The sequence below is a fragment of the Chelonoidis abingdonii genome, chromosome 1 (genome assembly GCF_003597395.2).
Source record: "Chelonoidis abingdonii isolate Lonesome George chromosome 1, CheloAbing_2.0, whole genome shotgun sequence".
In the NCBI taxonomy this organism is placed as follows: domain Eukaryota; kingdom Metazoa; phylum Chordata; order Testudines; family Testudinidae; genus Chelonoidis; species Chelonoidis abingdonii.
Window position 1 is genome coordinate 76413168 of NC_133769.1, and position 25994 is coordinate 76439161.

A 25994-nucleotide genomic window follows, 5' to 3' on the forward strand; every position below is an offset into this window, starting at 1 on the left:
GCTGCAGAGCAATATTGACCAAAATATTTAAATCCCTGAATTTGTGCTTCAGAGGCTGGGCCCTATGAACCAAATTTCCTCTGAGGCCTGGGCACCAACACTTTTTAGACAATGAAGGAAAATGAAGCTAAGCCCTTCAGTCTGGAATTTCATTTTAAAACGTATAACATGATGGTAACTGGGGCAACACCTTAAGGAATGAGATCACAGAGGTGTGCAACAGAGTGGGTTCTGGTAGTACATATAGTGAAGAAGTTGGACTGGTGAGGATGGAGCCAGAGAGGCAGGCAGGCAGGCAATTAGGAGTGGCAACAGCTACTGCTGTGCCAACCAGATTATTGAAGGAGCTATAGCTGCCTGCCAGCTATGCACAGCAGAGAAACAGCATGTCAAAGAAGAGAGGATGGCGGAGTAAAGAGATGAAATTGGATGGAAAAGGAAAGACTGACAGGGGGAGTCAGCTGTGGGAGAAGAAGATTGTAAACTGCAACCCTTTGACCTCTGAACAGTTTTGGGACTGACTTTTTCCCCTGACGTGCCAGTGAAGTTATATGGAAGCAATGATGCTCACCGCCTTTGAAAATCTGGTCATTGAGATGTTGGGATAGCTAGATTAGAATGTGAATGAAAAGAGGGCAAAAGATCCAGGCCTATGGTGTTGCTAACTGTTGTAAAAAAGTTTCCAGAGACAAATTCTCCTAATGGGCAGGTTTCTGGGGAATGTTTTGGAGGCTGAAAGTGGATTTTGGTGAACTACAGACCAATTTAAATATGTATTTCCTAGTTCAGGGTAGGTTTACCACCTTTGAAATGCAACCCCTGCACGGCAAGCCCTCCACAACCACAAGTCAACTCGATAACCCCCTCCAACAGCCACTTATAGTATCTAGAGAGATAACATCCCATGTCTCCTCACTCTTGTGTGACTCAAACCCTCTCTCATACATGTGTGGTACACTTGTGTTTTGGTGGGGAGACAGCTGCTCTATTTTCAGCCGTTTTGATCTGTTATTGATTAAACTGCAGAAATGGGAACACTGCAGCATCTTTAGCTGCACATAGAAACTTTTAACATTGGCTATTCTAGTGTATTGTGATGATAATAATTAATAACGCACATCTTTAGACTCACATTTTAAAAAAAAACTACAGAAAAACAGCAGATTAAATTATTTTTCTAGCAACTGGCAAATCCATTTTAAAAAAAAGGCCAGGTGGTAGCCCTAGTTCGGGGGCTAGAAAAATATCTGAAAATTTGGATATTTATCCAAAACTGTGGAGATCCCACAAAAGACCCTTCCTCTCAACAAACTTTTTGTCTCTGGATGTCTTCTTGTGAGGAGGCACTCACTGATGTATTTGGAGGAAGACAACATTCCTTCAGCATCTCCCTCTTGGGGAGAGGTAGTGGAGACAGTTTGGAAAGGAATGGTAGGGTCTTCCTCTGGGATACTTTCCTTGAGGGGAGATAGGGGTTTCCTTCTCTCTTGGGAGGAGCATGAAGCTTCTCCTCCCCTTACCTTCTCCCATTTCTCCTGCTATTAAAATCTCATTTTTCTCTCTCTGGTTGGCCTTTTGTCCCTGTGTCTATCCTCCAATCCTGGCTCCTTCTCTGTCTTCCGCTTTCTGTGTGTCCTATTTATCCTCCTTTGTGCACCCATTCCCTCCGCCACCACCCCTCTGTCTCGCTTTCCCCTTCCAAGTAGATTCCTTTTCCATTTCTTTCTCTTGCCCTCTCATTCACTGCTTCATTGGAGGGGTTCATGATCCTCCTGCACTGGGCAGAGGGACAGAAACAGGGAACTGACACTCCTGCTTCTGTGTAGAACCTCCACGCAGGCAGCCACGTGACACAATTTCCTTTCCTACTCCCTGTATTAGCTTCTCCTGCTGGTGCACTAGAGGTTACAGAGGGGCTAAGGAAGGGCTTGGCCCTGCCTGCTCTATACAGTGACATCTAGTGGCAGGAACACTGTTTACTCTCATTTGGTAAGTGTACCTAGGAGTGCTCATGGAGTTTATCCAGATCTGTACATAATTTTAGAGGGCTGTTTGAAAACATGGCCCAGATCAGTGTTTGCATTGCCTATGAAACTTTACCTTTTAACAATACTGAATAGTTCTCAGATTTAAATCAAATGTTTTGTATAATACATGTGTTTTGTGGTGTGTCTGCTCAACAGAGCACTTTCTGCTACACATATACCACATAGCAATGACTATTGAACGTCTCTTTCCTTCATTATTCTCTCACCAAACTGTTTAAGTCATCACCCACAACCATTCAGTACTAACATATTTGTAAAGTAAAATGGATATTATTTTTTGCTGTATACTGTCTACTATTTGTTTATATGGTGGTGAATGCGGTCATTTAAAATTTATGAACTTGAATGAATGATATTTAGTCTTTTTGTTTTTCCTGGTATATTTAAAAGAAGGTTTCCATTCTATTACATTAAAGGCCTCAGTTCAGACAGTAATGACCTGAATAGTGCCTGTTTTAATGTAATCTTTGCTGACTGCTGTTCCAAGAATAAAAATTTAAGCCCAAAGATTTAATGAAATCCCTTGAGATTAGTGCTTACTGTGCTGAAGAAATTGCATATCAACCTTTTCTTTGCACTCTAACCATAAGGTTTGGTGTCTGAATAGGAGGGTGTCCAAGAGAGAGACAACTCTGAGTTCATCAATAATTTACATTTTTGTTACTTACAAACCTGGTATTTGGGATTCTGTTGCTATAGCAATCCATCTGGGCCTGAATGGATAGTGTTTTAAGTGGTGGTTGTATACGGATTCACAGTGTGTGCTTTAAATCCCATGCTAAACTAATCCTTAGATCTGTGCTGTGAATTATTTGAGGCTTCAACAAAATCAATGTTACTTACAGTTAATGTTACAGACATATTGAGCAAATTAAGCTTATTAAATATTTGAATATGAATATTGGGAAAGTTTGAAATTGCACTACATTGCAACGTTCATATGAATATGTCAGGCACTTAACAAATTTACACAACTCCCTCTATTCAAAATAAATCTAATTTGTTGCAGATCTGGAATTTATGTAGGTTATGTATTTTGATTTAAGATACAGACCGGCTTTCTACATAATATTACATATCAGAATATTAGCTTGACTTTCTGAGGTACCATTTTTATGTCTTAAGCACATCCATGTAAGTCAGCATACAGTATAATTCCGGTCTTCAAATAATCTGGTTTTATCTCTGTGATAGTAGTCAGGGTTCTAAGGCTAAGAACAAGATTTTAAATTCCCATCTGCTTTGCTGACATTTAACTAAATTTACTATTTGCAGTTGAAGTTTTAAATCCAGCTTCACAAAGTCCAGCAGTTTTATTGCACACTTTGATTTCAATTTGCATGGTTTTGCAATCCCAAAATTCAAAATGAAACTAATTTGACATCACCTGGTATCTACATAAAACCATAAATCTGCCTGGGGTCAATGAAAAATTTAAAGGCATCTCAGTGAACCTGAGCTAAATTTCAAATGTACTGCAAAACCAGAAACAAAACAAGTTTATAGGTTCATGGATTCCAAGGTCAGAAGGGACCATTGTGACCATCTAGTCCGACCTCCTATATAACATGGCCCATAGAACTTCCCTAAAATAATTCCTAAAGCAGATCTTTTAGAAAAAACACCCAATCTTGATTTAAAAATCCTCAGTGTTGGAGAATTCACCACAATATTTGGTAAGTTGTTCCAGTGAGTAATGCACAATTTCATGTGGCTTCTGTTTTTTATAAGAAAAGTTTCATGCAGTTCAAATGTAAAATTATAGCCAAATCTGTCACATGCCATCATTACTTTATTATCTCAAAATAAAGGAAGTCCAGTTTGGAAAATATTCCCAGTGTTCAAAAGAATAGATATGTAAATACACAATAAACTAAACAGAACCTGGACATATTGATCCAAAAATTTAAGGAGATAGGAATTGTTATCTCCATATAGAATAGACCGCCCCATTCATCTTGGGGTGTTGTGCATGCAAAACAGTAATAAAGTAAAACTGTCACAAATGGTCCAACAAGTCTTGAAAAATGTTTAATTACTACACAGCTACTCTTTCGAAAACAGGTTTCTGAGAAGAACAATGCATAAAATAGAGGGGGGGGGGTCTAGTTTGCTAATGTTTTTTATAAAGTAGAGGGGTTCCATGTTTCTAGTAACAAGTTCCAATCTACTTCTATTCTATTTAAATGATTTAAAACAAAATAAACCCCTATTTATTTTAAATTTATAGGTGACATTCTGGCCCCAGTGAATTCCCCTTGCCAATGTATTAAGATTTCACCCTATATTGACATACTTGGTATATTGGGCTAGGTTTGTTTTAGGGGTCCTGCGCCCGGAGCCAAATATCTACAGGGTGCATCCACAAACCATCCTCTGCTACCACGTTGTCATGGACTCACAGATTGTGCCCACTCTTGGCCCTGTGCGGTCTGTGGGGGGGTGCCCCTTTCAGTGAGACAGCCCTTCTCGGGGGTTCACTCTCTCTCGGGGTCAGGCCTCTCCACCTCCTGGAGCCGTACCTCTCTGAGCCTTAGCACGTCTGTCTCTGCCGTGGACCCCCTGGGCCTCTTCACCCCCGAAGGGGCTGATACAACCCTGTTCTCTAGACCGCAGTGACTCTTAGCCAGCATAAAACAGGAGGGTTTACTGAGAGTTGAACACAGCACAGGAAACTCTCAGGGCCTCAGGCCTGGCCTCTCACAATAACAGCACATCCCAGTCTCCCTACATCCAGGTGGGCTCTACCTGCTTCCCTTCGCCAGCCCTGAGCCACCCTGCTTCCCAGCTGGGCCTCTGATATCCCCAGCCTCAAGCCCCGCCTCTGTCCATTGTCTTCTCTCCAGGTAAACAGGGTTGTAAACAGGAAGGCCTGAGTCCCCTCTCCTCGCAGCTCTCCTCTGGCTCAGGTCACCGGGGTCTTCTCTCTGCAGCCCATTTCCTTCCACTGGCCAGAACCAGTTGTGTCTCTTGGGCTGGAGTCCCTCTCCGGTCCTCTGTAACAACAAACTCACTCTCCCCTCACCTCGTTAAACCAGTAACACCCAGGTACATTGAGTCCCACCCCCTGTGCATGCAAACCCTGGAAAAGACAGAAAACCCCAAGAAAAAGCCCCCCACTTCATCACAGGTCCCTAAAAAGGTTTATTTTGATCCCCTTACGTAATGGAACTGTTCTCATAGTAGGTTACTATTCTGTGTAACTAGCGGTAGAGGAGTTAAAATGAGACCCAAAACGGCTTTATTTTGTTGGATGAGTAATCATGAGTAAATGAAATAGACATTACAAGTTATTTACGTGACTGTTTAGTACCCTGAAGTATCTTTTGTAGACACCATATGTAAAATATAGATTATGCTTCAAACAGAGATTGTAAAATGCAGCCAAGCATATCTAAATGTATTTTATTCTGTGGGTATTTCTAATGGCTTTCATTAGAAAACTGTTTCCTTTCAAATACCATTGAAATGAAACCAAATCGTGCAAGAGACTAGTAATGTGACAGATGCTACATCTGTAGCTTTGGAAATGTAGTTGTCACTACAGGGGATCTTTCGCATTGAAGACCCACAGGAGCCCGTAACTAAAGCTGAGTAAATTAATCTTCCAGCACATCTCATCAAAAATATTCTGTTTAATAGTAAGCAATAGAAGCACAGATGAACTCCCATTGTAGAGACATTTTTATTTTCCTTTTACAGTATGTATTTTTTTATTTCTTTTGTATCTCTATTGTATTTCTGAACTCTGATAGTAACTTTGAGAAGAATTTCAGTATTTAGTCTAGGCAAAGCTTTCTGGACATTGTGCTATGATTTTTTTAAAATTATTTATTCAAGGCTGTTAATATGTCACAAACTGTAACCTAACCTGTGTTCCATTATTACCTTGAGGGACATTCCCTCTGTTAACACCAAGGAAGGTAGACAGGCTCTTTATTTTTCACTTAATAAACCACCTGACATGATCATGATGTTGCATAATTTTGTTTCACTTTTTTGTCTTCTCTAGGGCAGGGACTATATTTTTATTCAGTCCTTTTTGATTAATACTCAAGTAGGGATCTATATTTTCATAACTTTCTCTGGCATTCTCTGTCTTTATGGTAAAAAGAAATAGTTTTCATCTGAGACACATAGTGATAATATGACACAGCTTGACACAGACAGCTTATATAAACAGAGTAAGACTGAGACAGTATACAACAGTGCAAGTGTGACTGTGTGTGTTAATTTGTCTGAGGCTTGATAATTCTGTCTGTTTTAATACTAAATGTACAGCTGGATCTGAACCCCAGGATCAGGTTTGGATCTAAATTTCTAGCTGAAGCATATCTTTGTAATGAACCAAATGTGAATATGCTACAATTTGGGAAGGCTCAGATTTGGGTCTGAATTTCAAATTCCCAAATTTTGGAGCGTTTGAACCAAAGTTTGATCTAGAGTAGGGATGGGCAAACTTTTTGGCCCAAGAGTCACATCTGGGTGGGGAAATTGCATGCAGGACCATGAATGTAGGGCTGGGGCAGGGGGTTTGGGTGCAGGAGGGAGCTCAGGGCAGGGGGTTGGGTGCAAGAGGGGGGCAGGGTGTTCAAAAGGGCTCAGGGCAGGGAGTTGGGGTGCGGCAGGGATTCGGGGTGCGGGCTTTGGCCCAGCGCTGCTTAGCTGGAGTGGCTCCGGGGTGGCAGCAGCACGCAGTGGGGCTAAGACAGGCTTTGTGCTTGCTTTGGCCCCGTGCCACTCCCAGAAGCAGCCAGCACCACGTCCCTGCAGCCCCTGGGGGAGAGGGACAGAGGGATCTGCATGCTGACCTCCCCTGCGGCTACCTCCCCCGAAGCTCCCATTGGCTGCAGTTCCCCACTCCTGGCCAATGGGAGCTGCTGGGGGCAGTGACTGGAGACAAGGACAGTGCACAGAGCCCTCTTCCCCAGGGGCTGCAGAGATGTGGTACCAGAAGCAGCGGTGCGGGGTCCACAGCACCACAGGGTGGCAATCCTGCGGCCCAGATCCAAAGCCCTAATGCCCACCCCGATCTAGAGGTTTGGTTCAGCCCACTGTAGAAATAAGAAGCTTGCATCCAGGAATTTGGATTAGGCCCAACAATGGCAGAATCAACAGAATTTATATCGTATCTAAGAATGAGCAAAGTCATTGTTCTATATACATGCATGCGATTACTCACAGCTGAACTGAAAAATCTGGAGAGGATATTAGTTCATTCCACAGCTGTGTGTTGGTAGATTATTCTAAACTTAACCTCTTCTTTTTGAAATAATGGTCTTCTGTAATCCTGCCAGTCAATTTTCTATTACTTCATTGCTCCAGAACTCTTTGTCATTTTGTCATACCAGCGACTCTGCTAGATGGAGGAGCTAGAACATATAATTTTGAAAAAGTTTAAAAATTAATATTCTATCCCAAGGGCTGCAAAATAATGTTGCTTTTTCAATGTAATGGAATATGTAACCCATCTAGCTCCATTATCCAGCAGGTGTCTCTAGCTGTGACATGTGAAAGGATGATTTTTGGGGCACCACAGTGACTAGAAGAACAGCACAGGAGCTAAAATTAATGCTTTAATAAAAAAAAAAAAAAAAAGGAGGGAAACAGATTTAGAATAATTTACATGCTGAGTCATTTGCTAATTGTGTCATAAAACATAGTTGCAGGGTTAACTAATTTGGAGTGGGATGATGGAGGGAATAACAAATTATCTTTTTAAAAAATATGTTAAGGATTGATATGATATGGTTTAAAGGTTTTCAAAGAGCCCAGCCCTAGGTACTGCCAATGCCATTCTTCTGTAGAAACATTGAGGTAAAAGTACATTTACCTCTCTTTGTGACCCTCCACCTGGCTTTCTAGTCTCTACTGCATCAAACAAATTGCTTAGCTTCACTTTTAAGTTCCTTCAAAGATTGGCCCTTCCTACATTTAATCTCTTATAGCCTACCAACCATCGAGTTCTGCCAATGATGCCTGCCTTTGCCCAGTAGTCCAAATTTCCCTCAAACACCTTCCTGTTTTCACCAAGCTGCCTTTATGCATGGGAATTGCTCCTTGTAACAAACTGTGAAGTCACTATGTTACACGCCTCCAAATCCAGCTCTAAAACTCATTTCTGCTGTGATGCCTATAAAACACCCGACAATGGTGAGGTAGCTGGTATGCTGTGATCACTGCTTATCATATAATTGACTGCATGGCAAGGTGGAGTGAGGCATGAGGCACCCCTGCAGCATTTTCCCCACTCTTCCTCTGGCAGGGGAGGGAGAAGGCTGTGGCAGTAACAAGGAAAAAATAGTGTACGTCCCCAGCCTCTTTACTTTCATGGGGACTCTATTTAAGAGTTAATACAACCATAATGTGAAATGTAAGTGGAGGACTTTAGGGAGCATTGCCCATAGGCAGGACTGGCGCTAGGGGTTTGAGTGCCCTAGGCGCATGGCCATTTCGCTGCCCTGTGCACTGGTCCCCCGGCTCCGCAGTCCTGCCTGTGGACGGTCGGCTGCTCCCGTGGCTCCGGTGGAGCTGCCGCAGTCGTGCCTGCGGGAGGTCCATCGCAGCTGCGCGAGCAGCCGACCGTCCGCCCGCAGGCACGACTGCGGCAGCTCCACCGGAGCCGCGGACCACCCGACCCTCCGCAGGCACCACTGCAGCAGCTCCACCAGAGCCGCCTGCCACCCCCTCTGGCAAAATGCCACCCCCTAATAATGCTGGCGCCCTAGGCGATTGCCTAAGCCGCCTAAATGCAAGGCGTCGGCCCTGCCCCTAGGTGAAGGCCTGTCAGTATAAAAGTTGAGGAGAGCCTCAGGAGTGCCTCAGAGCCCCAGATTTCAGATTTCATGGATTGTCTAATACCTATTAGACAATCCGTGGGTTCTTGGGGGGCCAAACTCTCTGCTTCTACTGCAGGATACAAGAGTCAGAACCAATGAGTTCAAAGGAATCTTTGGAAAGGGAACCTTGAAGATTTTCCTCCCGCAGTAAACCTGGGATGTAAATCTTAGGCTACGTCTACATTGTAAATGAAGCTGTGATTGTAGCATGGGTAGGAATACCCACAATAGCTTTGATTGAGCTGGTCTGGGTAACAGTGATAGTAAAGATGTGGTGATGGGGGTTAGTCGCCTGACTACATGCCCGTTCGGGATTCTGTGTATGTTCTCTGGTTGCTGGCCCACAGCAGGATCTGTACTCCTTCGTCTTCACTGCTATTGTTAAAGCTAGTGAAATTAGTACCAGCTCTAGCTAAATTCAAACTAGTGTTGGTAGCCTACCTGGTTCGCAATGCATTTGTGGTGTAGACGTACCCTTAGAGCGTACACAAGTTAACTAAAAAGGCAAACCTGTAGCATGAAGTAAATGACCTGATTTTGTTTTATGCATATGAAAAATCAAATTAATGTTTTTCTTACAGAAACCTGGAATCCTGAACAAAGAAAATATTTGGTCACAGAGTCTGTATTCTGAACAGTAAGTAGTTTGGTTACACACTAGAAAGATGAACATTGTTTTGTTTTGTTTTGTTTTTTTTGACTCTACTGTAGGTAACTTTCCACATTTGCCTTTCTTCTACCTATGTAAGAAATTTAGTGTAGTAAGCAGTTTCTGCCTTCTCTGAAAACTCAATTTCATTTCACTGGAGTGGATTTTTATTAATTTACCCTATAATCCTCTTAGATAAGATCATGATAATCCATGCAATGTATGTTTGGGTCAGTACATAGTGAAAATATTGGTGTTGCTGTTACTTTTTTTTGTTAACAAAAGTGCATTGTAATACTGGAAGTTAACAAAGTAATAAAGAATAAACTGAAAATTGGTCAAATCTGGGATTCTGTGTAGTTTAGTGATAAAACAATAGCTGGCTCTTGGGTCTGAGATATACAATTCATTCAGTGTGGACAGGGTGGGGAGAGAATTCTGTGTGCTCACGTTATCTATTTAATCGTTAGTTCAGAATCACAAAGTGCTGACATAGTCACCTACAAGCTTAAAACATACAGCTGTTCTGTAAAGATTAGTCTTTGATTTCTACTGCTTCCTGATGCATCAGGAAATTAAAATTGTCTGCAGAGATCAGACAATGAACCATGATGTTTGTGTTGTGAATAATATTGGTATCTTCTTCTAAAAGAATTTTTCAGGTTGGTGATGAAGTTCAAATTGTGGCCTGGAAAAAATGCAGACAGTGTTTTTATTTCCAATCTTCAATAGTATTCTTTGCAGAAAGTAGCAAAAGGTATATTAGTCCTGTATCTTTGGGTATCAGAAGTGACAACTCTCTGATAATCAGCATAAATAAATGTGTTTAAAGTATTTCTATTTACAGTTCAATCCAAAGAGCTGCTGTGCATTATGCACTAGTAGAGGCTGCCTCTTTGTGGCAGAATATTGTGGGCAACGTGTATTGTACATAAGATATATACTATTCTTTACTATGCTTTGTATACTGTATAGTGGAAATGAGGGCCTTTTCATGGTCATATTTGAAATCTCTATTCAGATAACTAGTTTGTTGTATAATTCTAAATAGAATAGAATAGAATCACATATTGTGAAGACTCTTCAGCAACATAGTGTGGCCAATATACTTTGGCTGCATAGAAGATCCATTGGGGGGCCGTGTGGGAATTTATATATGTAATTTTTAAAAGCCAGAATACAGCCCTTGATCTCTGTATGTACCCAGGTTCGGTGAATGGTTTTAAGAGTCAGTTAATCACTGACATCATGAAAGGAATTATGTGACATTCTGTTAATGCTGATTCAAGTGGTACGCTTCTTTGAAAACCTTAAGCTCTATCTTTGCTGTTGTTCATATAGCACCCAAAAGTAGGCACTTCACCAGCATAAAGTGAATGCATGCCCTATTCAGCTTATCTAAAAAGAAAGCAACATTTTTAAATGTTTTATCCATCAACCAGTATAATGATTGCAACCAACCCTGAGCTCTTATTTCCCATTTTTAACTATACTAAATATATTTTTATTATTGCAAAATGTTTAATATTTTACACTTTGTTCATTCCCTGCAACTTTTGTCCGTTCACCCCAAACTTTACCCCTTCCTGCAATTGTTTTTCCCCATTTCCTACTTATCTTAACCCCATCCACTCCTCCTCCTCACTATAACAACCCGTAACCTCACTTAGTTTTTCACCACACACTCCCACCCAAAAATCACCCTTTCTTCCTCTTCACTCATTTGGCTTTTAGTACGTTTCAGGTTAAAATATTACAGTATACAAATCAGCCACTATGGATAAAATTGAAATTACAAGCTAAACTAGTGTCCTAAAATAGGCAAAATGTTTAATTTCCAAGTGTAGTATGGGATAGAGGTCATGTGTGTCAAGGCAACCTGACAATGCAGTAAATAGGTTCTCACACATATATCTAAGGAAATTTGAGAGGGATTGCAAAACATGAAATATGGATGAGCTGTTGCAATTTGTATTTGAAATTAGACCTGCAAAAGGATAGCTTTTTGACATTGGAAAAAGGTGCAAATAAATCAGTTATAATTTTGCCTCAAAGGTTTAGGTTCTAGCAGCAGATCATTGATGGAGGTGTACATGGATTGTAGCAACTCCCCAGTATTTTGTATTGCATTAATGGTTTATGCACAGCAAGAAATTTCATGAACCGCTATATTTCTGTCTATAGAAGGTGAATTTCTCTATCCTCCCTATACATTCACATACTCTCACAAGTCCTCCTCACTTGTCTTCCTCTGCTAACTGGCCAGAACTTTTTAAATAAAACAGCTGTTTCAAAAGAGTGTGGATTTATTTGTGTATATGGAGAATAAATTAATCAACTTTCACTGGTGCTCCATCACATTCAGCTTCCTTTTCTCCCTCTGGCAGAATAGGATGATGGAATCTTTTCAGAGTATCCATTACTTAATTTATCAGTCATGGTATTATGGTTATAGAATATAAATGCCCTATCCATAAATATATAATTACAGAAATGGAAAAATACAGTGATTATTTAACATTTGTAATGCATAATTTATTTAATGTCCTCTTTGGAGTATATATTAGAAATTAAAATAAACATAGAAATTTATTTTTATCTTACACCCATCATCTGCAATAAGTCACATTACTAACTCAATCAGGCTATACATCCAATCATGTAGAGTACATTCAACTCACATTGGCTTTGTACCATTCAGCTTAATATTTTTCACATGAATTGTGCATTCCTTATACACTAGTATTCCTTATACATTCATTTGACCTGGGATAATAAATTATATATTACCATTTCAAAGTATTTTTATTTCTCAACCATTTCTTGGAATGAAAATCCTGAAATGTCTAGAGTTAGTATAAAAATGCAGACCTTATCTCAAAAATAGGAGGCATATAATGAATATTGCATTAAATGCTCACCTTGTTTAGCTATAAAATTTGACATTTTGAATTATGTTGATGTGTTATTTTATAGTGTGCTTACAGGTGGCCAGAAAATGAACGGAAGACAGACTTCTTCAGCTATTCAGCCTAATGCCCCAGTTCAGGAAAACACTTAAGGATGTGCTTAATTTTAGGCAAATAATTACATCCCAAAGTTCAGAGGGTAGCCATGTTAGTTTGTATCCACAAAAACAACAAGGAGTCCGGTGGCACCTCAAAGACTAAGAGGTTTCTTTGGGCATAAGCTTTTGTGGGTAAAAACCCCCACTTCTTCAGATGCACCTTCGTTGTTTTTATCCCAAAGTTAAGGACTTGCTGAAGTACTGCCCTGAATAGGGATACTTTCCTAATTCCCATTATCTTCAGTGGGCTTTGGGTCAGGCCCCAAACTCACAAATGGATCTGCATGAGCATATCCCTGTATTTGCACGGAGCTCTGACTGCAACACCAGTGCCCATTCTATTTGTGTACATATGACTGCAATATTAGGAACTTGATGACAAACTATTGAAGATGTAATACATACCATCAAGGTGGATGAGCAAGGAAAATCACAGGTTATGCATATTCAGTTATGCACTCACTTTGTTTAGGCAGGCATATGTCTAGTCTATGTGTGTCTGATGGGTTTCCTTTGTTGTTAAAAATACACTGCTGCTTACACTTCAGGAGTGACTCAAGCAAGGTCACGATGTAGTCTTGTTGAGTACATTTGCAATAACATGAATAGTGTCTTCCAAATCTGTAAAGCTCTGATTAATAAAAAACATTCTTATTCAAGACAGCACTTAAGCACGTACTTAAATTAAGCACATGCTTAAGTTGCATGCAAGTTAATTGTCCCATTATGTTTAAAAAATTGCCATCCCATATCATTATTACATCCTTGTCTGCTTGCTATAGAACTAGTGATAACGAAGGGGCTGACTTACCTCCCATCTTCCTATTGACTTTAATAGAAGTTCCTAGAGCTCTGCTCATTTCTGTTTATTTTAATGAGAGTTCATGCAAAGACAGAAAAGGATCACGGAAGGGGCAGTCATCTTAGCTTTGGCTTAAAAAGCTTAGACACCAAGTTAGTGGGGAAAGGGGGGGATGAAAACTATTCTGTGATTTTTAACTTTCACCATCTTCAGTTAAAATGCAGCAGCCCTTGTCATTTGGCTTTGATATTTTAAAAGTTCAGAATCGTGCGGCTGTGGAGGAAGAAAATAATCTTGCAATATGTGTACCACAAGCAGTGTTCATCATCCTTCCGCATTTAACTGCAATCAAATTTCATCTGTCACTACACATATTTTGGTTTATCATATAATTGACAGCTTTGATGGTTTTTAATGGCTGTCTGGTTAATGACAGGTTTTTTTCCATTATTTATGCATAATAAAGACAAATTCATGTAATGTAATATAAATTAGGAGACTACTCAAATCAACAATCAGTGCATGAGGAGCCTGGTTGAACTATAGTCTGCTACAATGAGATGAGAGTGGACTTTTCTATTGAAAATAATTGCATGCGCAGTTCACTCCATTACTTCTAGAAGAATTGAATTTGTGTTTTACTTATTAGCTCAAATACCCAGAATTATAGTGTGTTGTTTACTCTAAATTCTGTTCTGAAGCTACCATAATATAGAACATTAATGTATTGTAATATCCAAATAAACAGATCCTATGAGAAGCAGGTATTTTGATTTTGAAACAGTCAATTTTGTATAAGATGAATTTATAAAGATTTGAAAAGAAATAAGTCAGTGCTTTCTGAATCTTTCGTGGCAATCAGGATAATGTTATGTTTCATTAAAATAATATACATGCTTTAAAATCTAGAAGCAGCATGCAGTCACCCTCATTCCCTATGCTCCTAGTTTTCTGATTGCCCTTCAAGACTTGTGTACATATACCACAGCTATGGATAAAATAATTCATTCTAATGCTCACACTACCTGACTTACTCCATAGTGTTCTCACATAAATTGATTTTACATAATTTTCTATGAAAGTCCAGACTTTTTGTTACTGCAGGGTATAGCATTTGCACAGAATAGTATGATTTATTTGTTTTTACCTCTTGTTGTTTTTTAAGAACTGGTGAAAGCAGTCCATACTTTGTGACTTGCCTGCTCATGAATTCTTATGCACAAAAACTATTTTCCTTCCCCCATCACTTGTCTGTATCTGATATTAGGGCTGCAACATTACATTTTCAGCTGAGAAACCTCAGACATAGATTTAGATTCTGTAGTGTTTTGAGATATACTAGTTATGCAACCTAATTTTGCAAAATGGCTGTCTACATACCTCCTTGGGGCTTCAGTTTAGTTGTCGTCTATCATTTTAGCACCTTGATAAATTAAATAGCAGAGAATAATCAATCTTATGCTTCTTAGCTTTTTCTTCATTTGGCAAACACATACTTGCCAAGTGCCCTAGAAGTCACTTTTTTTTCCCCCTGAGAATTTAGCCATTAAAACAAATGACGGGCTGATAATGTTTTTGTCTATTGTCCATGGACACTAAATATGAAATCATTGGTTGTCAAATTTTCTATTATAAATCCATTTTTCCAGGGTTTTCAACTCCATTGTGTAAATTAATTCTGACATATAAGGATGCAACCCTGAAACTGTGTGTGTGTGTGTGTTGCCCTCTGCCCTGCAAATAAAAGAAGGAGCAGCTTCTTAAAAATTATGGGTCAAATTCAGCATTGATGTGGCTCTGTCAGCTTCAGTTGAATTACCCAAGGTACAACAGTGGAATTTCACCTGCTCTAGACTCATTTACTCATAGACTTTAAGGTCAGAAGGGACAATTGTGCTCATCTAGTCTGACCTCCTGCACATTGTAATAGACCCCTAACATCTGACTGAGTTACTGAAGTCCTCAAATAGTGATTTAAAGATTTTTATACCCTATAACTGCAAATTTACTGGCTTAATATGCTTCTTTGTAATTCGCAGAATATTTTCACTTTAAAATAGAAAAGAAAGCACATGGTAAATATGTTGGTTTACTAACTTTTGACATTTTGAAATACGAAATAACTAACACCCTACTGTGACTTTAAATTAGGTTACTACACATACTCCTGGGAACGTTTTTCCATTTAAAAAAAATCAGGATTTTTTGCATGAAAATTAAGTGTGTATGTACATTTGGCAGCAGGAGTGACATGACTGGCTACAACATTTCCAAGGAAGCTACTGCAGTTTATTGGGTCTGTGATCCATGAATCAAGAAGCTTGCACTTTGAATTTCTTTGCTTTCCTTGTTTCGTGTAGACTTTCAGACCCGAAAGGACAATTGTGATCACCTGGTCTGAACAGCACATTGCAGGCTACAGAACCTCACCTACCCACTCCTGCAATAGAGCCATAACATCTGGTTGAGTTACTGCAGCCCTCAAATCATGATTTAAAGTCAAGTTACAAAGAATCCACCATGTACTCTAGTTTAAACCAGCAAATGAGCCATGCCCCACACTACAGAGGAAGCCCCCTGCCCCTTCTCCCCCACCCCCCCCGCAAAAAAACCAGGGTTTTTACCATCTGACCTGTGAGAAGATTTCTTCCTGACCCTAAATAGCAATGGGTATGATCCACCGCCGGACACCTGAAAAGAATTTTCTGTAGTAACTCGAGAGCCCTCTCCCATTTCGCTTGGAAAAATTACTCCTGGGGACATTTTGTGCCACGCATATGTCCCCAGAAAACAAGAGGTGAGGCATTGCGGGGCGGGTGGGCACCCTGGGTGATGTGCCACTGCCAACTGCCCCCTCTGTGTGCCATTTTGTGAGGGCAGGGCTACCCACTGAAAGATGGTGCCGCTTTGATGACTTCTGCAGCTGGATACTGCTCTCCTGGGTTCTTGTGTTTGGTTGTGCTCTCTTCTGTGTGCTGGAGGAGCCAAATCTCTGTTTCTGTACACACATGATGCCACCCCCCAACCCCCCCCCACCCCCTGAGCCCACCACCACGCTCCCTTGACCCCCCTTACACAATCAGAACACCCAATGAGCCCGCTGTGCATCCAAATTTCTCTCACCTGGAGCTGCCCAATACCCAGATGCCGCAACACAGGAACCTTTGTTGCTCCCCCCCCCCCCCCCAATATTCTTGGATCCTGCTGAGCTCAGCCAGCCTGCCTGCCTGCCCACACCTGGTATGTCTGTTGCAGAGGAGTAGGGTGCCAAAATGTTTCTAGGGCAGGCCTGGCCCTTGCACTGTGTCAGGGCCAGCTGCAGCCTCACTGCTCAGTCTGTGGCCCAGGGGAAGGTGGGGGGGGGGCGGGGCGGAGAGGGCTGCAAGGTGAGCTCCCACCTCTTTGCAGCCAGTCACCTGAGCTTTCCACTGCCATGCTGGAGACTCCACATTTACTTATTGACAAATAAAATTTGCAGAATTTTGCAGACTTTTAAAATATTGTTTGATTTTTTTTTTTTTTTTTTTTGCACAGAATTCCCTCAGGAATAATATTTGCTACTAGCAGTTGTACATGGGCCATTAGATAGATAACATTGTAGATAATCTCATCATACTATTTCCTCCATAAATTAATCAAGCTCAGTCTTGAAACCACTTAGATTTTTTTGCCTCCACTAATCCTTCTGGGAGGCTGTCCCAGAACTTCACACTCCTCTGATGGTTAGAAATCTTCTTCTAATTTCAAGCCTAAACTTGTCAATGGCCAATTTATATCCATTTGTTCTTGGGCCAACATTGGCACTTAAATAATTCCTCTCTCTTCCTGGTATTTAACCCTTCTGATGGATATACAGAGAGCAAACTTATCTCCTCTCAGCCTGTCTTTGACTGGGCTAAACAAGCCAAGCTCCTTTAGTCTCCTCTTGCAAGATAAATTCTCTATTTCTCTGATCATTCTAGTGACCCTTCTCTGCGCCAGTTCTGGTTTGAATTCATCTTTCTTAAACATGGGAGATCTGAATTGCACACAGTATTCCAAATGAGGTCTCACCAGTGCCTTGTATAATGGTACTAACACTTCCCTATCTCTACTAGAAATACCTTACCTGATGCATCTTAAGATTGCATTAGCCTTTTTCATGACCACATCACACTGGCAGCTCACAGTCATCCTGTGATCGACCAAAACACTGAGGTCTTTCTCCTCCTCTGTTGCTTGCAACTGATGAATCCCCAGCTTATAGCAAAAAAATTTGTGCATGACCCTGCACTTTATTAAATTTCATCCCATTTTTTTTACTCCAATTTTCAAGATCATCGAGATCTTGTATGATATTCCAGTCCTCCTCCTTATTGGCGATACCTCCCAACTTTGTCATCTGCAAACTTTTTTAGTATGCGCTCGCTTTTTGTGCCAAGGTCATTAATGAAAATGTTAAATAAGATTCGATCCAAGACCGATCCCTGAGGAACTGTACTAGTAACCTCCCACCAGCCTGATAGTTCACCTTTCACTGTGGCCTGTTGTACTCTCCCCTTCAACCATTCCCTATCCATCTTTCAATTCTTGTATTGATCCCCATCTTCTACAATTCCCTAATACATTTCTACATGGGAAATTATCAAATGCCTTACTGAAATCCAAGTAGGTTAGATCTACTACATTTCCTTGGTATTAAAAAAATCAGTCATCCTCTCAAAGAAAGAGACCCTCTGCCACTACCCCTAAGGTCCTTGTTACCTTTATTAAAAACTGAGGAAAAGTATTTGTTTTGATGTTAGACCAGTCCTAGATTATCTTTAATCTCCACCCTATCCTCAGTGTTTAGCGGTTCCACTTCTTCTGTAAGGTGGAAGCTGTAATTTATGTGAAGGATTTTCTTTGGTTGTGGATTGTATTTAACATTTTGTGGCAAAAACCTCTGTTCAGAAAAGCTGTTCAAGTCACAAATTATTAGGGTTTTTTTACTACCTCATCATAGTTCCAACTGTGCCATGTTCCTGCTTTTAAAACAAGTAAATAAGACATGCACTTCTCTGAGATGCAATCAACAGCCTGGCGTGCACATGTCAAACACAGTGTGATCAGCAGTTGTTTTTCTTTCTTTGGATCAAAGACTATCCCTTCACATCCTCCCTCATTCAGGAAAAAATCACTTTGGTTTCAGATACATATTTATTTAATTACCAGTCAGTAATCTCCAGCCCATATTTCATTAAAATGCTAGAGATAGCAAATGTCACAATCCTGTCATACCTCTTGACATACCTTACTGACTTTGTCTTATGAGACTATCAGAATTCTCTTTTCTGTCGATCCAGATGTTTGACAGTTATGGCACACGAGGTTTAACTTTGACTTCTCAATGGTATGTTACAAATAACTGCATGTATAATTTAATCTTGCCTGGCTGAGATCATTCTCCAGTGTGCAGATAATGCTAGCTCATGATACTGAGTCTTTATTATCTTCTAAAAATAATTTGGTAGTTTTGGGTAAGCTCTGTTTAAAGACTTATTCTTCAATGCTACTTTTTCTTATCTTTCTGTTCTTTTTCTTTCAAAGATTTCCAGTGTAGACTTTCATTTTAGGGATTTGTAGCCACCATAAATATCACACTCATCGAGATTTTGAATCAAATGCTCAGCCTGTACACACTTTTTTTTTTTTTTGGACCTAAGGTTATAGACATTTTGTTCAATTGGCTGAAGATCAAACTGATTTAAATGGGTTCATCCAGGTATGTCTGGAACATATTAAAATCAAACTTGACCGTCTGTTTTGAGTCAGTGATATGCTGCCAATATTTTAACATTGAGCTTCTTGTAGAGAGAAGGGGGAGAGGGTTGGGAGGCCTGGTCATTCATTTTCTTAGTATACGAATACTTTTTCAGAACCATAACCAATGAAGGATACAACTGCTTTGCAAAATATATTAAATGCACATTGCTAGAGAAGTTTATACTTGATTTCTTAAAAATATTTTGCATTACTGGTGATCTAGCATTGTGTTCATTTTGATATCTGAGCTGGGTTGAGGGAGATGAAGACCTTATAAGGGTCTTAGAATTTCTTCCCCTAGGAATTATTTTAAAAATACCTGTTAGTTGATGCTGCTGAGGGCATTTTGAATAAAAATAATTTTACATTGCAGATGTATTTTTCTGTTTACTCTGAATAATGGGACAGAAATGATTTAGTAGCATCCAGAATGAAAGTGAACTCTTTCAGAGACAAGAAAATCACCTCTCACTTCAAGCTGTTGGAGTGTTAACAAGCAGCTCCCACGACTCCAAGTGCAATACAGCACTGATTTGAGCTGAAGGCAAAAGCTTTCTTAATTACAGGTACATAACATGGTCTAATTTATACATATATATATATGTATAAATATATATATATTTTTAAAGGCAAGACAACAGGTGGCTATAAGCCAAGTCTAAAGCTACATCTTCAATAACATTGTTTATGCCTAGGCATTGCTATACAATGACAAATAAGCAGTACTGCCAAGCCCAAGCACTCAAACATCATAAATCAGGTTATTGAAAATCATGAGATTGGCTTGAAAATCATGAAATTTTTTCAAAGAATAATAGACGTGGGGTTGGTTTTTTGTTTTGTTTTTTTTACTTGCCTTCTGGTTTCTGAGTCCTGACACTGCACTTGGGTCACATTTTCAAACTTTCTTCACAACCATGAAGGCTAGAATCTTACTACTTTTTTGTCTGAATTGCATGAATCCAGGAGCTGGGGCTTTAGGAATAAAAACAAATATTATTAGATCTGTGATACCATTCACTGAGAGATTTGACAACACTGCGTAAGATCCCTCACCATTCACAAGACTCTGTTAATACTATTTATCTTTTCCATACCATGACTTGCCCAGAATCCTTCTCACATATAGCAGAGGACATCCCCTGCCATTTAGCAACATAGGACGGGTCAGGTGGTCTTGTCACTTGGGCACTTATTCACACACCTACACGTTCATGATGGTCTCCAGTTGAGAACATATACTTTAGAGCAAGAGGGTAAGAAAAAGAATAACATGTCACTTGGGACATAGAACCTTAACTATTAATTTTTTTTAACAGAATTGTGCTCTGGGCAACACATGATACAGAATGTGACTCTTTAATTTGAATCAGACCCAGAACACAAATAGGGTGTTTAAAGGTTTTTAGTAGTAATTTAGGAACCCCGAAAGGTCTATTAAAGTGCAGTTTAAAACTATTAGCTATGCAGTTATGAATTTATCCCATAGACCACAACAATTCTTTCTGAAGAGTTATGGTCTGTTGGGCAAATATGTATTTAGGGAGCTTTTAGCATGTGAATTACTTCCTAGACTATGTAATTATGTATTTAGACCTTTCAAAAAGTGTATTAATGCCCTTATTTATACAAGGAGTATCTGTTTTGTTCTAAACTGTAAGTAAAGTAGTAAATCTGCAGTAGTTACATTTCAGTTGCTGTATGTTTGTCACTTTAATATTTTAAGTGAAATTTCTTCCAGGTCATTGTTATCAATGTTAAAAAAATGTAAGACCAAGAACAGATCCATGTGGGACCCCCACTAGAAACAGACCCATTCAGTGGTGATTTCCTGTTTGCAGTAATATTTTGAGACCCATTAGGTAGACAGCTTTTAATAATATGATGTGTGCCATGTTAATTTTATGTCATTGTAGTTTTTTAATCAAGATGTTGTGCAGTACCAAGTCAGTGCCTGACAGAACTCTATGTACATTGCATCAACATTACAAATTTGGTTGATAAAGGTAATAATCTCATTAAAAAACGTTAATTTGACAGGATCTATTTTTCATAAACCCATATTGATTGGCATTAACTATTTTATCCTTCCTTAATTCTTTATTAATCAAGTCCCTTATCAGCCTCTCCATTATCTTGCCTGGGATACATGTCAGACTGACAGGCCTATAATTAACCGTCATTCTTTTTACCTTACATTTTTCTTGCACTCAACCCCTTGTGGGGTTACAAAGGGAGAATTTCCCTGTACTTCCCCCCACTGGCACATCTTCACAGTGCCAAGTGACAGAGTTGCAGTAAATTGGCATTTTCCTTGTTTTTATAGCCCATAATTACCATTTAAGACCTACCATATGAGTGGCGCACTCAGATGCACTCAGACACCACCTGCTTCCCAGGGAACTTACCATGGCTTTTTTGCGTATTCATTTTCAATTGAGTAAAGGGAATCGTACTTTGGGATGTTCCCTTCTCCTCTTGCTTGTCTCCAGTTCTTTCCTCTTTGAAGAAACACAGAAAGACATTTTTTCTTAAGACTGATTTTTAATATGATCACTATTGTTCCCCTGTTCTTTCTCCACACCCTATATTTTGGACCCTATGGATTTGTTTTATATACATTTTAAGGGGCACGCAAGAGACTTTTTTCATGGTGTCATCAGTAATATTGTGGAGTGGTCTAGAGGAACAAATATAGGATGCAGAGTCAGGAAATTCTGACTGTTAATACCAGATCTTCCAATAACTTTCTATGTGCCCCTGAGCAACTCACTTAAATGTTCTCTGAGCCAGTCTCCCGACCTTTGAAATAGGGATGATTGTAATTGCATGCTTCCCAGGGTTTTTATGAGGATAATCCTGCCCTGAAGTCAGTAGGACTTTTGTCATTGACTTAAATGGAAATGGGACTGGGCTTTTAATTAGTTAATGTTTACACAGCACTTTGAATATATAAAAGCTACAGAAATGCTAAATGTTATTTATTATTATTAATTCAGACTTTGAAAGCTCCATAAATATCTGTTTGCTTGATAGACCATAACTACATAGAAGAAGCTGTTATGGTGAAATATTAGGTTAATGAATTTTCTCTGCATCTAATTATGTTGAGACCATTTTTATTTAAGCTGTTGTTAACTAGAGAAACCTTTAAATTCCTGTTAGCTTTCCTTGATTTCTTGTGGCTTGAAAATAGTTGGTCTAAGTCTGATGAATGCTCAGAATTCAGTTCCATAGTGGCTTTTAGTCATCAGTATCCTTGTTTTTGTTGTAATGTCAACATGTGAGTCAGGGGGATTGGGGGAAGGGAAGGGAAGGGGAATGTTCTGATATATTACCATCTTAATCTGCTGCCGCCTCTTTTTTTTTTTTTTCTGCCTACCATTTAGCCCTTACCCTCCTGCATTTTTTCATGCCCTCGTCTCTCCTTTGAGTTTTACTCATCTTCCCCCTGCAAATAGGGAAGTTTGAGAGTGGGAGAAGGAGATTCCCCTGCTGAATGAACAAGGTGTGAGTACTAACACTGGGGTGAGTGAGTTTGTCTGGCTGTTTTGCATTTTTCTTTCTCTTTCAGGTTATTTCAGTTATTTTCAGTTATTTCAGTTACTGGGTCAGTTGGGATTGTGTGTCTGGGGACTGTTTTGAGCCTTTGTTCCGTGGATCATCCTTGATCATCTTTGATCAGCCTTGTGATTACTCTCCCCTGTGTGATTAATGAGGGAGTAGGGCTGACCTAGGAGAGAGAGCCTTAAGAGCCAGAGGCTAAGCATCAAGGGGAGCTAGCAAAAGGGGAGTTTGAGAGAGAGTTTGTAGGTGGGAGTTGTAATATAGTCACTATGGTTAGGAAGGGCTGCATTGCCAGTGCCAATGCTGCTCCTGTTTCCTCCATCTGCACCTGTATCCAGACAGACAGCCTAACTATGGGTGCCTCTACCCAGATCCTGGTGTGGATTTGCAGAGACTGTGGCCTGCATTTCCCACTCTCAGAAAGCCAGGCTGGGGGACCATCCAGCATGAAAGGTGCCTGCTGGTGGAATCTCTCAGGAAGCAGGTGGGAGAGCTACAGGAGGAGGTGTCCAGGCTGAGGAGCATCCGTGCCCATGAGGGATTCCTTTAGAGTATTCGCATGGAGACAGTCAAGACTGAGGAAGCTATCCGGCCACAGAGGATTGCTGTCTCACCACCAGTGGAAGAGGATATGGCTCTGTCACAGGGAGGACACTGGCAGATAGTTACTTCTGGCAACAGGCAGTGCTCCACCCCTTCCCCAACCCACCCACCTTATCAAGTGATGGAAAACTGATATGCTGCCCTGGCAATGAGTGATGAGGAATCACCCCCAGAGGATGAGGAAAAGCCATGTATCCCCAAGGCTGGGAGGATCACAGCCACCATTCCCAGGAAGAAACACAGGGTAGTGGGGATTGGTGACTGTCTTCTGAGGGGGATGGAGGCACCCATCTGTCGCCCTGATATGGCATCCCAGGAGGTATGCTACCTGCTCGGGGCCACTATCCGAGACATTACGAAGGGATTGTCAAGGATCATCCGGCCCTGTGACTACTACCCTTTCCTACTCATCCACGTGGGCACTAATGATAGTGCGAGGCATTACCCTCAGCAGATTAAAAGTGACTGCATGGTTCTGGGAGTAAGAGTGAGGGAGTTGGGAGTGCAGGTGGTGTTCTCTTTGATTCTTCCAGTCCAGGGTAGCGGCCTAGGCAGAGACATATGCATCCTGGAAGTGAATGCCTGGCTGCGAAGATGGTGTCACCAGGAGGGCTTTGGCTTCCTTGACCAGAGATGGGGTCCACCTATCGAGGAAGGGGAAAAGCATAATTGGATACAGACTGGCTAACCTAGTGAGGAGGGCTTTAAACTAGATTCGAAGGGGGCAGGTGACCAAAGCTCATAGGTACCATAAGTCAAGAACATGGAGACCTGGAAGAAGGTTTGGAATTTGGAGGGGGGAGCATGGGCTGTTATAGCAGGGGTAAAGGAGAGACAAGCCAGAACTTAGATATCTGTATACTAATGCGAGAAGTATGGGGAATAAGCAGGAAGAACTCAAAAATGCTAGTAAATAAACACAACTATGACATAGTTGGCATCACAGAGTCTTGGTGGGATAATACACATGGTATAGAAGGTATAGGTATAGAAGGGTACAGCTTGCTCAGGAAGGACCGGCAGAGGAAAAAGGGAGGAAGTGTTGCCTTATATATTAAAAATGTATACATATGGACTGAGGTTGAGATGGAAATAGGAGACAGACTTGTTGAAAGTCTCTGGGTAAGGATAAAAGGAGTAAAAACAAGGGTGATGTCATGGCAGGGGTCTACTTCAAACCACCTAACCAGGAAGAAGAGGTGTGTATGAGGCTTTTTTTTCAAACAGCTAACAAAATCATCCAAAGCACAGGACTTGGTGGTGATGGGGGACTTCAACTACCCAGACATCTGTTGGGAAAATAACACAGCAGGCCACAGATTATCCAATAAGTTCTTGGAATGTATTAGAGACAATTTTTTATTTCAGAAGGTGGAGACAGCTACTGGGGAGAGGCTGTTCTAGATTTGATTTTGACAAATAGGGAAGAACCGGTTGAGAATTTGAAAGTGGAAGGGAACTTGGGTGAAAGTGATCATGAAATGGTAGAGTTCATGATTCTAAGGAATGGTAGGAGGGAAAACAGCAAAATAAAGACAATGGAATTCCAGAATGCAGACTTTAGCAAACTCAGGGAGGAGTTAGGTAAGATCCCATGGGAAGTAAGTCTAAAGGGGAAAACAATAGAAGACAGTTTGCAGTTTTTCAAAGAGACATTATTAAAGGCACAAGAGGAAAATATTCCACTGCACAAGAAAGATATGAAGTACTTCAAGAGACCACCCTGGCTTAACCAGGAGATCTTCAGTGATCTAGAAATTGAAAAAAAAAAAGAGTCCTACTAATAGTGGAAACTAAGTCAAATTATAAAGGATGAATATAAACAAATAACACAAGTATGTAGGGACAAAATTAGTAAGGCCAAGGCACAAAACGAGATCAAACTAGCCAGAGCCATAAAGGGTAACAAGAAAACATTCTACAAATACATTAGAATGAAGAGGAAGACCAAGGACAGGGTAGGCCCATTACTTAATGAGGAGAGAAAAATAATAACAGAAAATGTGGAAATGGCAGAGGTGCTTAATGACTTCTTTGTTTCGGTTTTCACTAAGAAGATTGGTGGTGATCGGACATCTTACGTAGTGAATGTCAGTCACAATGAGGTAGGAACAGAAGAGGCTAAAATAAGGAAAGTTAAAAAGTACTTGGACAAATTAGATGTCTTCAAGTCACCAGGGCCTGATGAAATGCATCCTAGAATACTCAAGGAGTTGACTGAGGAGATATCTGAGCCATTAGCGATTTTATCTTTGAGAAGTCGTGGAAGGTAGGAGAGATTCCAGAAGACTGTGAAAGGGCAAATCTAATGCCCATCTATAAAAAGGGAAATAAGGACAGCCCAGGAAATTGCAGACCAGTCAGCTTAACTACTGCACCTGGAAAGATAATGGAGCAGTAATTAAGCAATCAGTTTGCAAACATCTAGAAGATAATAAGGTGATAAGTAACCATCATCATGAATTTGTCAAAAACAAATCATGTTAAACCAACCTGATAGCTTTCTTTGACAGAGTAACAAGCCTTGTGGATAGTAGGGAAGCAGTAGATGTGATATATCTTGATTTTAGTAAAGCTTTTGATACTCTCTCACATGACCTTCTCATAAACAAACTAGGGAAATGCAGCCTAGATG

At 40.3% G+C, this 25994-nt stretch overlaps 1 protein-coding gene across 6 annotated transcripts in view; it reads left to right on the forward strand.

Annotated features, from left to right (window-relative positions):
* SYT1 (synaptotagmin 1) overlaps nucleotides 1–25994 on the forward strand; it is a 550197-nt gene that overhangs the window by 198491 nt on the left and 325712 nt on the right. For 5 of the 6 annotated variants that reach the window (XM_075066771.1, XM_075066782.1, XM_075066776.1 and 2 more), the window contains one exon: nucleotides 9469–9524. The exons of the other annotated variant lie outside the window; for it this stretch is intronic. The gene's annotated coding sequence lies outside the window, so the exon portion shown is untranslated. The remainder of the gene's footprint in view (nucleotides 1–9468; nucleotides 9525–25994) is intronic. 6 annotated transcript variants of the gene reach the window in all.